The following is a 17941-nucleotide window of genomic DNA, read 5'->3' as shown; positions in this document are numbered from 1 at the left end:
TCACCACCACCATTCAATACCACCAAAAAAGCAGAATATTGACGATAGATGGACTGCTTGGATAGAGACACTAGATGATTTCATTGATGCACTAGAAGAAATAGGTAATATGAATATTATCAAATACCTAAAAAATCTTGCTGCTGTGGGTATGAAAGAAGTCCTAAAGAAAATACAGGAAGCTCACAAAGTTACATACCGTCAAATTAAAGCCTTGAATCTCAAATTCAATCCAATGCGGAATGTAGATTATGAAAGGTACATTTTCACTCAAGAATGAGTTGGCGAAACAATAGACAAATGCGTTGAGAGTCAGGATCCACTCATCAAACAATGTAAATTCAATTAATTTAATGATGAGGAATTAATACGTCTCAGAATTACTGACAGATGCCTGTCAGATTAATTCACAAGACAAATGCTGAGAGTAACTTTTAGTCTGGAGTGAGTTCTTATGAATGCCAGAGCTGAAGAGTGTGCTGATTGACAAACACACAGTAATGAAATGGTTCTCTTTCCCGTGACCTTTGCAAACTTGTCCTACTGCTAGACATTTACCTTCATGGGGGAAGCAAAAACCCACATTGGAAGCATAGTTTTATTTTCTTTGAAGATGTCCACTTAGGTGTATCTTGTTTATGCTTATGCTTGCATTTCACGGTCAATGACGATTCATGGTGTGCCGTTCCTGCTTCCATGTCAGCAGCTTGTTGATCTGCTTGTTCTTCTGCTCTCGCAGCCATCAGCATTTTCTCTAAATTGTGGGTTTCTCTGAGAAGCGTCTTCTAAACAAATCTGAAAGGCAGCCATCAATAATTCTGAGGCACGTGGCTTCTTTGTAGTGAAGTTGCAGAAGTTGCAATGTTTAATGAGTGCATCAAGCCTTTCAACAAACTCAATCATTGTTTCACCAACTGGTTGTTGTGTTTGATTGAAGATATACCTTTCATAGGCGACATTCAGCATTGGATTGAACTTGGCCTCTAACTCTTGTTTTACCTTTTGGTACAATTTTGCATCAGTCTGTGAGATTTTCTTTAACACTTCTTTCACTCCATCGCCTATAAGTTTTTTAACAAATATTTGATGAACTTCTTGTCATCTTCTTCTTCTAGTGCATCTATGAAGTCACGAAATGTGTCGATCCCATCAGCCCACCTGGCACCAATATTTTGCTTCTTAGAAGTATTAAAAGGCAGTTGTGACATCAGGAACACAGCTGCATTATATTTTGCACTCCCTTTTGCTGCCATTGAGAGGATATGCTGTTCAGACAGCTGTCACTGCAGAGGGTGGCACCAACAACTCCTTCAATATGAGGTTGCAGCTGTAGTAAGAACCATTGTATACTTCAGCCACCCTTGATGGTAAGCAAAGTTTCTGTTTTCATACCTTGCTGACGTGGTCATTATTTCTGTCTTTGTCTGAACAATCGTTCTGTATTTGGTGCACGGCACAGTGTCTCTGTCGACCACCTCATCAACAGTTTTGGCAGGTATTTTAAATATGCTCCTCTGCATGGGCTTTCTATCTCTATAGCAACTGTGTACAGGCTGGACAGGGCTTTCACTCCACATGTGCCAGTCACAGGCCGTGCTGTATCGATCCTGGGCACATATGGCACACATGAGCAGTTTGCTGTATCCTTGCAAACTCTCAGGGAGAGAAGTCTTGTCTTCTCCGGCACGTATCCCTTACTCGTTCGGGAGCATGCAGATGAATTACGCCACACTGGACCTACTTTATTTTTCAGCATACACTCACAAACTGTTCATTACACATCATACTTTCCATTAACTACACCCTAACCCTTCCCTGCACAATGCGTACTTCCTTTTCAGAGTCCGCCTAGAACCACGAGGACTCTAGTGCGCCTAACATCACTATGTTACAAACATGATCTATGAGTATATCACAGTGCTTGACTTAACATATACAAAGGCAATAATTTTACAAATTTGAAATGGTCCAAAGCATGGAGAAGCTTACATATAAATGACATTTCAAAAGTAGGTGTATAAATGGATATGAGAACAAATACGTTAGCTAGCCATACAATAATTAAAACACATCCAAAAAAGATTCAATAAATACAATGCAATTTGTTAAAAGGGGAAAAAAGAACATACTAAACATGATTCCTTAAAAAGCACTGTAGTGCTCAACACGACATTACATCCCAGTATAACAACCATAATATCATGAGGTCTGTGCAAGTGCAGGAAGCAGATACTTGGATGATATAAGGCAATTCATAATTAAGTACAGTGTAACATTCCCACCAAGTGGACAACAAAAATAGGGCGCTTAAAGTGTGCGGGTTGTCCCACTATGGGTCGACCGCCTTCTCCCTGAAGGCCCACGCGAGGTAAATAGTTCAGAGGTGGTACAAAGAGTATGGGGGCCTCTTAAGCTAACAAGCTGAACTAATCCCTAACACGGAGGGCAGATCTCTCTGTCCTAACTAATTTGGTGGGTGTTTCCAGAAATTAATATCCATTGTGAGTGCCAAGTGAAAGCAGGAGACAGTGTGAAGATGTGGCCAGTACTTTCATTAGAAGGCAATTGTAGGAAAGTACCATCTTGTCTGGCATGTTACCCCCATTTTCACTGTATGTATGTTTGTTTTTGCCCTTGTGTCACTGGGATCCTGCTAGGCAGGACCGCAGTGCTCATAGTGTATGCCCTGTATGTGTTCCCTGTGTGGTGCCTAACTGTATCACTGAGGCTCTGCTAACCAGAACCTCAGTGTTTATGCTCTCTCTGCTTTCTAAAATTGTCACTGCAGGCTAGTGACTAATTTGACCAATTCTCATTGGCACACTGGTACACCCATATAATTCCCTTGTATATGGTACTAAGGTACCCAGGGTATTGGGGTTCAGGAGATCCCTATGGGCTGCAGCATTTCTTTTGCCACTCATAGGGAGCTCAGACAATTCTTACACAGGCCTGCCACCGCAGCCTGAGTGAAATAACGTCCACATTATTTCACAGCCATTTTTCACTGCACATCAGTAACTTATAAGTCACCTATATGTCTAACCCCCATTTGGTGAAGGTTAGGTGCCAAGTTACTTAGTGTGTGGGCACCCTGGCACTAGCCAAGGTGCCCCCACATCGTTCAGGGCAAATTCCCCGAACTTTGTGAGTGCGGGGACACCATTACACACGTGCACTGCACATAGGTCACTACATATGTGTAGCGTCACAATTGTAACTCCGAACATGGCCATGTAACATGTCTAAGATCATGGAATTGTCTTGGGGAGACAATCCCATGATCCCCCGGGTCTCTAGCACAGAACCTGGGTACTGCCAAACTGCCTTTCCGGGGTTTCCACTGCAGCTGCTGCTGCTGTCAACCCCTCAGACAGGATTCTGCCCTCCTGGGGTCTGGGCAGCCCCGGCCCAGGAATGCAGAACAAAGGATTTCCTCTCCCTTTGGAAATAGGTGTGAAGGGCTGGGGAGGAGTAGCCTCCCCCAGCCTCTGGAAATGCTTTGATGGGCACAGATGGTGCCCATCTCTGCATAAGCCAGTCTACACCAGTTCAGGGATCCCCCAGCCCTGCTCTGGCGCGAAACTGGACAAAGGAAAGGGGAGTGACCACTCCCCTGACCAGTACCTCCCAGGGGAGGTGCCCAGGGCTCCTCCAGTGTGTCCGAGACCTCTGCCATCTTGGATTCAGAGGTGTTGGGGGCACACCGGACTGCTCTGAGTGGCCAGTGCCAGCAGGTGACGTCAGAGACCCCTCATGATAGGTTCTTACCTCTCTTGGTAGCCAAACCTCCTTTCTTGGTAGCCAAACCTCCTTTTCTGGCTATTTGGGGTCTCTCCTCTGGGCTATTCCTCAGATAACGAATGCAAGAGCTCACCAGAGTTCCTCTGCACTTCCCTCTTCGACTTCTGCCAAGGATCGACCACTGACTGCTCCAGGACGCCTGCAAAACCTCAACAAAGTAACAAGACGACTACCAGCAACATTGTAGCGCCTCATCCTGCCGGCTTTCTCGACTGTTTCCTGGTGGTGCATGCTCTGAGGGCTGTCTGCCTTCACCCCGTGGGTCGACGGAATCTTGCCCCTGCTAAAGCAGGCACCAAAAGACTGCATCAACGGTCCTCTGGATCCCCTCTCATCCTGACGAGCGTGGTCCCTGGAACACAGGAGCTGGGTCCAAGTGTCTCCCACATTCCAGTGGCCTTCTGTCCAAATTTGGTGGAGGTAAGTCCTTGCCTCCCCACGCCAGACAGCAAACCTGTGTCCTGCGTGATTTGCAGCTGCTCCGGCTTCTGTGCACTTCTCCAAGGATTCCTTTGTGCACAGCCTAGCCTGGGTCCCCAGCACTCTGTCCTGCAGCGCTCAACCCTCTGAGTTGGACTCTGACGTTGTGGGACCCTCCTTTTGTGACTCTGAGTTCACAGAACTTCCAAGTGCCTGCTCCGGTACTTCTGCGGGTGCTGCCTGTTTCTGCGGGGGCTTTCTAAGTTGCTGAGCGCCTCCTCTGTCTCCTCCCCCAAGGGGCGACATCCTGGTCCTTCCTGGTCCCCAGCAGCACTCAAAAACCTCTACTGCGACCCTTGCAGCTAGCAAGGTTTGTTTGCGGTACTTCTGCAACATCCAGCACGCCGTGGGACATCTTCGAGAAGTTCCTAGCCCTTTTCGTTGTTGCAGAATCTTCAGCTTCTTCCACCCAGAGGCAGCCCTTTTGCACCTTAATCCAGGGTTTCCTGGGCTCCTGCCCCCCCTGGACACTATCGCTACTCTTGGACTTGGTCCCCTTCCTTTTCATGTCCTCAGGTCCAAGGAATCCGTCTTCAGTGTTTTGCTGGTGCTTGTGGTTCTTGCAGAATCCCCCTATCATGACTATTGTGTCTTTCTGGGGTAGTAGGGTAACTTTACTCCTACTTTCTAGGGTCTTGGGGTGGGGTATTTTGGACACCCTTACTGTTTTCTCACAGTCCCAGCGACCCTCTACAATCTCCCATAGGTCTGGGGTCCATTCGTGATTCGTATTCCACTTTTGGAGTATATGGTTTGTGTCGCCCCTAGACCTATGTTTACCTATTGCATCCTATTATGATTCTACATTGTTTGCACTACTTTTCTTACTGTTACTTATCTGTTTTGGGTTTGTGTACATATAACTTGTGTATATTACTTACCTCCTAAGTGAGGGTATTCTCTGAGATACTTTTGGCATATTGTCACAAGTATAAAGTACCTTTAATTTTAGTAACTCTGAGTATTGTGTTTTCTTATGATATTGTGCTATATGATATAAGTGGCATAGTAGGAGCTTTGCATGTCTCCTAGTTCAGCCTGAGCTGCTTTGCCATAGCTACCTTCTATGAGCCTGCTGCTAGAAACACCTCTATTCTACTAATAAGGGATAACTGGACCTGGCACAGGGTGTAAGTACTACAAGGTACCCAGTATAAGCCAGGCCAGCCTCGTACAACAATGTTTTGGAATTATTTGTACCACACAAAAGACTATTTCAGGCATTTATGTGTATGTTTGTATGCACCTTCATATAGGTGTCTGCAGTGTGCATGTATGCGTGATAGTGTAGATCTCTGTATGTGTGTTCCTGCATGTTTGTGTAGTGCATAGGAGTGTGTGCATGTGGTATACGGGCTTGTCTATGTATGTATTTGTGACTGCGTGTGTGCTTGCATAGCTGAGCACTATGCAAGTAAAGGCCGTTTGAAGGTGAATTTTGGTATTTATCAATTGTTTGGGACTTGAAAAACAATTAACCTCTCCAAGTGACCTATTGATTGTATAATGTCATTATTTTGAGACCAAGTGCCCGTGGTCTTTGCAGCAGTCACGCTCACACTGAACACCCCTGGAACACCCTTTAAAGATGGCGCTGGCTTTGGCTGTGGTAAGGGGGAGATCCGTCCTGTGTAGTCCCTCTTCGTGTTTAAACCCTTCTGTGTGTTGTTCGCAGCGCCCTCTGGAAGGATCTTCGGCCGCCGACCAATCGCAGCGCGTCTTGTTGAGGGGGCGGCGGCCGGCCGGCGCTGAGCCAATGGGAGCGCCGCTCCTTGTCGTCTGGCAGACGCGGACGGCTTGGTGGGTTTGTTTAGGTTTCTCCCGAGGAGGCGGGTCCGAGAGCGGAGATCACCGGGGAGAGCTCGCCGCAGGTACCGGCGGCCCGGAGGGGGGTGGCGAGGGTGAAGGGGCAGCTTCCGTAACGGAATATTGGCGTTACCCGTCCCCCCACGCCTGACACCCTTACGTGAGCCCTTCGTGTCATGTATGTGCCGCGCAGTGAGACGTGTGCCCGCATCGTGTAATGTCAGCCTCTCCAGGTGTGTGACCTGCAGCTCCCCAGGCGCGCTTGCCGGCTCTCACTGGTGCATAGCAAGCTGTTATTTTAGCCACAATATACATGTTTAAACCTTAAAAAAAAAATCGGATGCAAATCATTGACAAACACATTTTTCATCAGCGTTTCTCTCCGGTGCATAAAACCAGCACGCGTGGTTTGTTGAATAATGTATTTGATTTTTGGCAAGCGAGACCCTAACCGAGAGCGCCAGTGTGTTTATTGATGAGGACTAAACAATTAGCACTATATAAATACTATTACAATACTTGGGGCAGGCGCTCTCTGTCCTTTTTGTTTTGATTCGGGGTGCTCCTTGGGACGCGTGCGGTGCGTCTTCTCGCTTTTACTAGCTCATGTTTTTCTGTCCAGATTGCGGCGCTGCCCCGCATCTTCGGTGTACAGATAGATGCACCATTGTTGTCCCCCAGGACTCGGTTGTTATCGATGGGTGTGTGTTTTCTTCTCCAGGGTGTGGGGGAGCTGTGAAGTGCACGGGGCTGGTAAGGCGCAGGTGTCGGTGTCCTCTGTCGGGCATCGAGAGAAGATGTGGCGGGGAGAGCCCTTGTGCACGGCGTCCGGCAGATCTCCGTGGCCCGTCTGTGCTGCAGGGCTCCAGGGGATTGCTGGATGATCTGACAACAGTGCCTAGTGTCTTGGACCTTGGCGAGGAAGGGTGGGGCGTTGCTGGTGGGAGATTTCCCTGTACGTGTGCTGTGCTTCCTTGTAGTTTGGGAATTTACCCGTAATTGGTTTTTGGTTGGCCAAGGGAATACTCCGTGCATCATCCTAGTGCTTGAGGAAATGTAGTCTTTTTTTTTTAACTTTGTTAGGAATGGTCTACATGCCTAATAGCCCTATTATGCAGGTTTACTTACCTGTAATAAATGGAATAGTTACCATATTCTAGCCAGACTAACCTTACCTCTGTCAGGATTTCTATTGACGTACGAAATCTTGGAATTGTTTTAGAGTCCAAACTCCCCATGAATATTCAAGTTGACAACACTTCTAAATCAGCTTTCAAGCCTTGGATTACCTCCAAAGATTTAAGCAATAACATCGCTCATCTTCTAAAAACAGTATGGGTCCCGAGTTGCTTTGGACAAAAATGACAAATAATTCCAAGTTGCAAGCTCTTTGCACCACCACATCTAATAATTTCAGCACACAACAAGAAAACGGTTGGCAGTACTACTTTCTCTGTACAGACTGCCAAATTATGGAACTCCATACCTGCAAAGATACCACCCGTGAGAATCTGGAATTCAGAACAGTGCTGGCTAATCCCTACCTAATCAACAGGACACACCTGTATAATTAGTTTTCATAGTTGGGAGACAATACGAAAACAGTATGCCCTGCCTACTGACAGATGTCTGGTAGATGAATTTACTTTAAGCAGTAATCTCCAAGTACATATAACCTACAAGCTTACTTTCTCGGGTAGCACCACGCTCCATAATTTTCGCATACTAAAAGAAAACTGTTGTTGGCACTTCTTCTCTGCACAGGCTGCCAAACAGTGGAATAATCCATCCCGATAAAGACGAGTCACTAAGAAACATCTGAATTTAGAAGGTTATCTACACCTTGATCACAAGAAACATTGAAACGGGATTGTCTACAAAGACCGGAGACAGTAGACAGTTCTGCTACTCTGTCTACCGACACCTCCTAATTACAATTTTTCACACTTATAGGAGGACACATCAACCCAGGTAGCGAACAAAACTGTAGGTGATGGGACAGAATAGTACGTGTCAGAATGGATAATATGGCTTGCAACACTTACCAGTTTCTTGTCTTCTTACTTGCTTGAAATCCCATTATACGCCTGTTAGGTCTTGATTATATATCTCCATGATATTTGTGCAATTTCACTGTAGGGTAATGAGTAGAGTAGGCACTTTTTTTTTTTTTTTTAAACCTGTGTGGGCAGTTCCATCTCTGCCTGGTCCCTACAGGTTGTAACTGTAGGTAGCTAAATAAAAGCTTACTTTCAAGATGGTATTGGTGTCTTCACAGTGCGGATGAACACCCAAGCGTTCACCACATCGCACTTCACTCAGTGAAGACAAATAGAATGAAATTATAAAGTATGGGTAAGAACTCCTCCATCACTGATAGGATCACCAAGTACAATATAGGTATTAAACACCTCCCACGTGAACGTTTCTTTGATCCTTCCTAAGACCTTGCATGAAAATGAGCTTAATTTGATCACCTTTCCCCAACACTCCATAAAGAGCAATGTAATTTGTTCAGCCCACTTATACATCTGCTCTGCCTGACAGTTTATTTCTCTGTGACAATATCTCACTCCATCAGCGACATCCTATTCTTACTGAGTGGGCAGATGTAGAACACGCATCCTCACCCTTCTACAGAATATCCTGGACTGGAACGTGCACATTATCTCTAATGTAGTTATTCACTTGAGGTACTTAAACACGAGTCTTTTTCTCCACTCTTCCATACATTACATGCCAAAATCTCCACACACACCGCAAATTGGTGTGTGATACAGACTGTACACTGTTTTGATACCTTTTGCTTCTGGGCTCTTTGTTTCGTATTTCCCCTTTTAGAAAGCGGTATCCAAGAGGCAGGCAGCACTAGTGATCTATACATTGGTAACAAAACTTCCTTTTTGGATGGTTTACTTCTACACTACTCATCCTTGGTGATACACTGGTCTAATATTATAGGTTCTCCCATGGAATTGACCGAGTGTCCGCTCTTCCTTTGATAGGTGTCCCACACTTTGAGACCTCAGTATTTTAAGAGGTTGAAACGTCACTGACAAAATGGCACATACAAACTGAATGATTGGATGCCTGTAATCAAGCCCTAGGGTCTTATAAATCCAGATTATGAATAAAGATGACATTGTGTGCATTGTATAAACACACAGTGTTCATTTATTTCATGCTCATTTCTTCTTCTGTGCGTAATAACTGGGGACACAATCCACTCTTCGTCTTACTTTGTAATGTGTTTGAACCTAATATATGGATAACAATATGTAGTTTAAGCATTTGCTTTTTCTCATTTGTTCACATATAATCCGTTTTTTCCATGTGATAATCACTGGAAATCTCTTATAAACCTTAATTGGCTATACTCTCATATGTTTAGGATAATTTGAATGAGCTTTAGGTGAACTACTGTTTTTATCTATAAACAAAATATGCCTTACAACTGACTGTTTCAATTCGAATTGTCATTCCTCTACAGAGTCTGAAAAGTCTGCACCTCATATTTTGGCTTTTTTATTTTTGGCACCAGTGGGTAGTTTTTACTTCTTGTAGTAGTTGTTTAGCTGCTGAATGGTTTGTAGTGTTCTGCTGAGTGGGCTTTTAAGGCCTGACGGTAATTACCACAGACAGTATTAACCTCCTGTTGGCAACTGCATAACACCAGCACCAACACATAATTGCAGTAGTTAACCATGCTGTTTCTGTCAACCAGAGGTGATTGTAATGTACTAACTCTTTAAATGTCCTGGCACATTATTTTTCAGTCACATTATTAATGATGTGATCAGTCTGATCCTGAACTCTTGGTTCCTTCTGTGGTTTTGGCAGTGTCACCATGGATGCTAGTTAACCTTTTCCACTTGACAATATGGCGGTAAACATGCACACCTTACATTTAACGGATGATCTAAGAACTTTTTATAATCTGTAAGAACCTTGTGGTTCAAGCAGCCACACTCGTGGCTTTCTTTTACATGTTGCTGAGCTGTATATTTATATATGTGTAGGTCAGGGAAAATATGCATTTTGCAATGATGATAGAATTTCTCTCTCAAATTGCTTCTTATTTGCAAAAATAAAGGCCCAAAAGTGTAACCAGTCCCATTTAAAAATTCCTTAAAAACAGATACATTTTCTTGCATAGTAATGCAGTATGGTCAACATTGTTTCTTTCCTCTCATGATGTGGATGTGAGCTCTCCACAGACTTTGAAGGTTGAACATTGTTTGTTTAGGCTTTGGTGACTGAACAAGGCCTGAGATTGCTTATGGAAATAACAAAGCAGAACAGCAGCTGCTGGATTAGATAATACAACTCTTGATTTGAATGAAGTAGAAAAAGAACTTCATTTCCTGATGTTGCTTGAGCAGAGGAAGTACACCCTTGCTCCTGATGGAATCCGATGAAGAAGAGATGTCTTGTGGCCTTATACTGGCGGCAGCAGGTTTTAGCACTTATGGTGGATTAGTATTTGGTGATTTTGATGACTCATTAACTTCTTCTTTCCTCAGGATAAGCAACTGGAGTTCGATGCTACAGGTTATTGTAACCTATTTGTTTGAAACAGTTATTTTTCTTGTAGATTGGAAGAAGTACAATGCCCTCAAATAGTGTAAACTGTGACTTTTGACGTGTTTCTACAAGGTTTGCTTTCCCACCCACGGGCGACACAGGTGAACTCTGTTCAATGCACCAGCCTGAATGAGAAAAACAAGTTATTGTAGCCCCAACAAACCCCACCCAATACATAGTTGAAGTAGAGTTATTGCTTTTGGGTTACTAACAATCTCTGCAAAGAATATACACAAATGAGAGAGACATTGTTTACCTTCAGATGGATTTCTAGTTTATCTTGCCAAATAAACTTGTATTTCTTTGTGTACTATATTCAAGCTTTCAACTGCAGAAACCGATAATCGCAGGCAGACAGTGACAACTGTGGAGCTTAGTCACTCTCATATTTGTCACAATTTTTAGAAAGAGAAGAATGGTTTTGCTTTTTTTTTTTTTTTCTGGATGCTTGCCCAAGATGTGGAAGTAGTATAAGAGGTTTTGTGACTCACTTCTAGAGAATGTGAGATGAGAGTTTGTATTATAGGATTGCTGAAAACTGCCATGGATTTGTCCATCTCAAGTGAGGATCTGTTGCTTTTCAGCACAATAGAAACTAGACCAGTTAAGAACCATCCCTTCTTTAATAGAAACCAATATGGAGATTAGGGAATCAAAGCTAGTTTGATTTGATACCTTTGATACCCAACTTGACATGAGGTTTACTTGAGTGTAGTCTTGGAAGCCTATGCTTTATGAAATAGCTTGTTCTTCATTTTTTAAATGATAGGGAAGAGAGAATTGCCTCCTGTACACACATCGGTAGTGGTTTAGTGAAGCCTGGAGACAAATCTGGCATATAAAACTGTGCAGTAAAAGGGGCAACCTAATGCTTATGACCTTTCCATTATCCAACAACATTGAGGAATTCCAATCCCCCGAACATATGTTTGGTTTCAAAGTAAAATTTACAGTAAAAATTGAAACTTCAAAAAAAATGATAACCTAAAAAAACAATAATACTAATGAATCCGTGTAAAATTATTATTGGCAGCATTATGAGGAAAGATACGGTGCCCAGTTGTTAATGAGAGGCATACAAGTGCACCCACATGTATGTCTTTGTGTTGGTGTAAATTTAGGAATTGACAGAAGTTTACAGAAATAGACTGGGAAAGTGTACTCCTCAAAAGCTTCCATTTTCAATTGAGGAAATATACATACATATCTGTTTATCCAAACATTTGCAGAGCTTTTTCAAATTCACTTGCCCTCCACCTTCCTTTTTTTTTTTTTTTTTCCTGTCTTGGAAACATTTTTGTTCCTGCCCGTTTCATAGGGCAGTTTCATGTATTTTTCCAGAATTGGAAGAGTTTGAAGAGACGTTGATAAAAACCTTAAATGTAAGCTTGTGGGTCGGCACAGACTTGCATTCAATTTCAACAATGGAACTACAACTTCTGGCTTTCTTCGAGCTTATGTAGGTATATTGTAGAGAAGTGGCAAAGTAGACTTGATAGAATCCAACCCCTGTATAATATAAGCCTTGGCATAATCAAAGGCTATTGATGCAGTAAGTGCAGATCATTTTAAAATGTATTCAAGGCTAACAATTGCCTATTCGCAAAATGTAGGATCTGGGTCATCCACATACAAGTGGAAATGTTATATGAATGGTTCTGCTAGTTCAGCCATGGGATTACATACATTTTAAATAGTAACTACGTAGTGCATAGGGATGAGCACTCAGCCTTGGTTACATATATAGAAAGGTAATGACACATTGTGAAAGTGGGCTGAAAGATGAGACTATATTCTTACCAAAACTGAATCACAGATTCCCATTGAATACCGACACTTTGTGATAAATTAGTGGTTACTTGCATCAAATACCGTGATTGGGTTGAGAAACACAGCTAGCTTCAATTGTCTCACATACTCGCAAGTACTGATATGATACCTATTTTGGAATGAAATTCAGTCTATTCATTATGTAGCAGTCTGTTTTTCTCAGCGTATGGCTGCAGTGGATTATTGGAAAAATAGATGGGGAAAATTGGCCCCAAATTGACAGTGTCGTCCTGTGTTTAAATTTGTTGTTCTTTAACAAGGGTACAACCACCATTTTTTTTTTTAGGTTGAGTGTAAGTGTTCGACGTGTGTATACTATTAGTATACTTCTTATGCCTTAAAGCAATTTCATTTGTTGGTTATGGTCTCTTTTAAAAATTCTTGCTCATTAGTGATCAGTTCTGCCTTTTTATGGGCGAGCACAAAGTGCTCTGTCCATTCTGTAATCTCTCTTTGAGCTTGAAACCACGCCCATACCACGTCAGTCACTTACATTGGTTCGTGGGCTTGCCTTTTAAAATCTGCTTGCTTTCATTTGTGAAAGGCATGCATACGTCATGCCTTTTCCTGTATTTAGCCCACAGCACCGGTAAAGTACCAAAAACATACGAGGCTCGATGTTTTCAGCCTGGAGTCCGGACTACTTTATCAGTTTATTTTCCATGCAGCACGATTGCGCTGCGTTTTGTTTTGCTTTACAACGCTAATAAATCTAACTCGAAAAAATGCGAGACCCGTTGCATTGAAAATGCTTGTTCTCCCTACTTTTACTGTTTCAGAGCAGTGACCAACCACTGTATTATTCCACTTTGGTTTCTTTATCTGCTGATGTGACAGACTTTTTTTTATTTCTTTGTTGCTGCCTTTTCACTCTGGGTGTTTTAGGCTGGTAGCTGCCCGTTTTATTGCAGCATTCCGTGTCTCCCACCTCCTCCCATGTCGCTGACATTTGTTTTGGCTTTATTCCAGTGCTGTCCTAGTTTATCACTGGCTCCTAAAATAAGCTTCTTTTACAAAAGTAACCACCAGGTCGTTTAGGTCACTGCTCATGAAAGCCACAACATGCCCTTTTTGGTAAAATGTATCTAAACCTAGAAGCAATGATGTGGAACTTGCTTAGCCTCCAAGAGTCTCTCTGGGAGGGCCCCTTGCTACCAGCACTAAGGACATCACACACAGGGGATTGCTTATCTCCTTTATTGGGGTCATAAATCTTCTCAGGCTGCTCAGCTATTGTTAACTTCATTAAAGCTTTTTGAAATGGGACGCAAGAACTCTTGCAAGACTTTTCATTCTGGTAAAAATACTTTTCTAGCCTTATTTTCACATTTGTGTTCAGACATTGGAGCAACTCGATGTAGTGCAGTCATCGTCGCATTCTAGTTTGCAGACGATCGGAAGCATAGCTACTCAATTAGCAGCTGATGGAATACAGGGAGAAAATACAGGTTTATGTGTTCCTCAACTTCATGGCTAAGTAGAGCTGATTGCATTGTCTGTATTTTAGTGTAGAACATGAATGAAAGCAGGTTACGCAGTTCAGTTTAAAGTAAGCGCTGGATTGTTCCTTTGGGCTAAGGGGTCCTAGTGGCCATTGAAACGCTCTTTTGAAGACTGTTTGGATTCTGAAATTCACTGAAAAATATATTTTGCTTTTAGCCTCATGCACCATAAGTCTCTGCACTGTAATCTATTGGTGATAGACTGCTTTATTGAGATGAAGGACAATGTTTTCCTGTTCACGTCATAAGGTAATGATGTTGTCCCTAATTTGCCAAATTTAAAAGGATATGACAACTAAGTTACCTTTGCCAGGATTCAAACTTGTGACTGGCAGATGGCCACAGATGTCAGTGGCAAGCATTAACTGACTAAACCATCTCTTGTAACACATTATAGATATTAGTTTGCATTGATGGCCTTGAAATGAATGCATTTCTGTGGTCCAACAAAGTCACCATGACCCAGAACTCCAGTCTTGAGGTAATGCACTGATGCTTTATTTGAACTCTCAGTAGCCAGAGCTTTTTCCATCATTTGCACTGTTGTCCGTGATATCTAAGGTTGCTGTGAGATCTGACTTTGGAGAACCTTCTTTGATATTCTCCCTTTATAATAGCACGTGAAGGACGGCCGTAATATAGCTCCTAGATAGTAGGAATGAGATTGCCATTTGCTTAGGTACATGATTCCCTCAGTATTCAATCGCAGTAGTAGGCTGACCCCTTTCCAAAGATGTATTTTTACCTGAAAATGTGGTGTCGGCAATGGACTCTCCCAGCTGGCAGTTTATTCAGTTCTAGGTTAGTCTCTGTATTTTTTGTTTAGGAAGGGTGTCATTTGCATACGACTACTAGATAGTGTCCGTTTTGGATGGGTTGGCAAAAGCATGAGTAATACACTATTAACAGCAAGAACTGGTGTTCACCTTTTGGTCAGAAGTTTGTGTTCATAATTGTGTATTTTTATAGCGGGTTGAAAAAGGTGAGATGGAAGGTTTAAGTGAGCTATGTGCATGAATTGGTTTGAAATGTACATTTGCAAATGTATTTTTCCACCTAATCTGTGAAAGGTGCAGCCCAGGAGACTCCGCATCATTGAGTTCCCAGAATATTTATTTGACGGATTTAGAAGCCAAGCGTGGTAAAATAGACATTTGTTGAAGTTAAATATTTAATCAGTCTGTTATCCAGTTTTGAGCCAAATGTTTAAGTTGTTCCTAAGCATTTGTGGCACGTTTTTTTAAGTGCTAATTTGCCATAACCGAGCGGTACTCTGTTGGTGTTAGAGATCCCTCGTGAATGGGCTCGGTCCGTTTGGGTCTGATCAGCTTTCGATTATTTATAAATGTTTGAGAGAACCCTTGTTTGCGTTACATCTGACCTAGTGTATAGCTCCCTGTGTTTGGAGATGGTTATTACAAGCAGAGGGACTCTGAATGGTGACGGATTTAACCTTAAATTCAAGTCTCCTAGTGATTCCAGTGGGTTAATGGGCGTCTGCTTAGAAAGATGTGCCTCTTTGTGGGCATATTGTGACAGCTTTGCATCGTGCCCCTCCAAAGGCAGATGTTGTGTGGCCCCTAAAATCTTAGGTCTTTAAGAGGAGGAGACAGACTAAAATAGTAGGAGTGTCCAAGGGGAGATGTGTGCTCCAGGATTGGGCACCTGCATCCGAAGCACAGGTTACTACTTAAACCGGGCGCTTCTCTCCGCTATCTTCATGACAGTCCTTGCACCAGCACTATGGGGCCACAAGGCCTCCTAGTTATGGTGTTACTCATTACCTCCCGTCCCTCCCTCGCCTTCCTTTTAACCAATGAGGCCTCCTGCCTCCCCTCTAGACCCTCCCTTCCCCTTTCAAAACCCCCCCCCCACCCTTATCCCCTCCTGTTCTTTTGTCTAGCCCACGCTAGACGGTTTTCTTTCCCTTTCTTACCTGCACGGCGGGGCCTGGAGGTCGTCGATGGAGGCACTCCTCGGGACGCGGAGCTCCGCGAGGAGTGCTACGGCTGGGGCGCGTCTTGAACGAGCAGCATGGTTGCTCAAGAGGCGTGTCCTGGAGGCCGGCTGACGGGGTCAGCCGGCCCTCTGTGGCTGGGACGTTGATTTCCGGGTTTCAGCGCCGCGGAGCCGCGGGGAACCGAGGGAGTTCAATTCTGAGATGCTCTCAGGTAGGACGGGCGTTCGGCCCGTGGTTTTTATGTATTTGATGAAATAGGTGACCTCTTTAGGGATTGGTGGAGCCCTGATTGGGGGGAGGACCAGGTGCCTATCTAGAGGGTAGTTTTTTGGGATTCAAGTCAGTGATTATTTGTTTACCATGCCTAAAGTTCCAGCAAAGAGACGTAGGATTGTCTCTTCTTCCTCGTCGGAGGAGGGGGGTGAGGCTAGCATTACTACTCCTGAGAACTCACAGGTACCTGGCAGGGGTACTCCCCTCATGTCCAGAGAGGAGGTTCAGGATATGATTGAGGTGGCGGTGACCAGGGCACTACAAGCAGGCGTGGCCAGGACTGGTCAGTCTAAATGTGCGCGCTCATCGGTAGCAGCTAGGAAATCCTCATCGGAGAGTGAGGATGAGGCCCCATCAACGTCATCTGGGGGGAAATATGTTTCCAGAGAAGATATGTGGGAAGTGATGGCACATGTTCGGGACAATTTGGGTTTCCCGGTGTTTCAACCTGCAAACTCGGATTCTCATTTATTTCCTCAATATAAGACACCTTCAAAGTTTGCCATGCCTTTTCAGGGACCTGTGAGGGATATGGTGTTTCGTGAGTGGAAGGATGTGGATAAGGCTCAGGTTCCACGATTCCTTCAGAAACTTTACTTACTTGAGGGTGAGGAGGTTTTGCCTCCTTCAGTTCGCCTGGACTCTATTTTGGCTACTCTGATTGGCAAAACGGCAGTCAATCCGGAGGATTGTGTGCCTACGGATGCCACTGACCGTAAAGTGGATTCGGGTCTTAAGAGGGCTTTTGCTGCGGAGAATCTGGCGCTGAGGGCAGGGATTTATTCTGCTTATGCGTCACAGTCATTGGTTCAAGACTTTGATAATCTGGCGGTGGCTGTACAGGAAGGGGCGGAATGTTCGGAGCTCCTGGCTGGTATGGAGCAGCAGGCCAGATTGTTGGCTGATGTGTCTTCGGATGTGGTCCGTACTTCGGCTCTGGCATCTGGGTCTTTGATTGGGGCTCGTAGGTCCCTCTGGTTGCGTTCCTGGAAGGCTGATCCAGGGGAAAAGGCGGCCTTGTTGAGACTGCCGTTCGAAGGTCGTACCTTGTTTGGAGAACAATTGCCATCCATGCTTTCCAAGGCTTTTAAGGAACGGAAGCATGCCTTACCTTATAAAGGGGGTTCTTCTTCGGGTAAAGGGTGGAAGAAACATTCCAGATCTTCTCCTACTAGGGATGCTAAATCCTTTTCATTTAGGAAACGGCGTTTTCAGCCGCGTTTTTCAACTAAGAAGTCTGCTCCTGCGACCCGGGGTGGTTTCAAGAAGGGGTCCTGACAATCACTGTGGGCCTGGCAGAGGGCCGGTTGGGGGAAGACTGAGTCACTTTCTTTCGGCTTGGAAGGACAGTGTAAACGATCATTGGGTACTAGACATTGTGGCCAATGGTTATGTCATAGATTTTGTGGTGGTTCCTCCAGATTCAGGGGTACGTCCCACACCTCTGCCTTCAGAGGGGTCACGGAGAAGAGCATTATTGGACGGAGTGCGGGACTTACTGGTCAAGGGGGCCATTTCCCACGTTCCGCTAGACGAACGGGGTCAGGGCACTTATTCGGTCTTGTTTCTTGTGCAGAAAGTTTCAGGGGGATTTCGGCCGGTGCTCAATCTAAAGGAGGTGAATACCTGGATCAGGACAGTGCATTTCCGCATGCTGTCCATTCAGACTATTTTTCCATTTGTCAGACACGGGGACTTTCTG

The 17941-nt window shown here is 44.2% G+C and overlaps 1 protein-coding gene across 10 annotated transcripts in view; it reads left to right on the top strand.

The window, feature by feature from the left end:
- The first annotated feature begins 5997 nt into the window (after positions 1-5997).
- AGBL5 (AGBL carboxypeptidase 5) overlaps positions 5998-17941 on the top strand; it is a 358598-nt gene continuing 346654 nt past the window's right edge. For 3 of the 10 annotated variants that reach the window (XM_069233618.1, XM_069233620.1, XM_069233616.1), the window contains exon 1: positions 5998-6155. The gene's annotated coding sequence lies outside the window, so the exon portion shown is untranslated. Of the gene's footprint in view, positions 6324-17941 lie in introns of all 10 variants that reach the window. The other 7 variants (XR_011203584.1, XR_011203583.1, XM_069233623.1 and 4 more) reach the window with 3 other exon arrangements.

This window comes from Pleurodeles waltl, chromosome 5 (genome assembly GCF_031143425.1).
Source record: "Pleurodeles waltl isolate 20211129_DDA chromosome 5, aPleWal1.hap1.20221129, whole genome shotgun sequence".
Classification (NCBI taxonomy): Eukaryota; Metazoa; Chordata; class Amphibia; order Caudata; family Salamandridae; genus Pleurodeles; species Pleurodeles waltl.
This window is presented reverse-complemented; position numbering and strand designations above follow the sequence as displayed.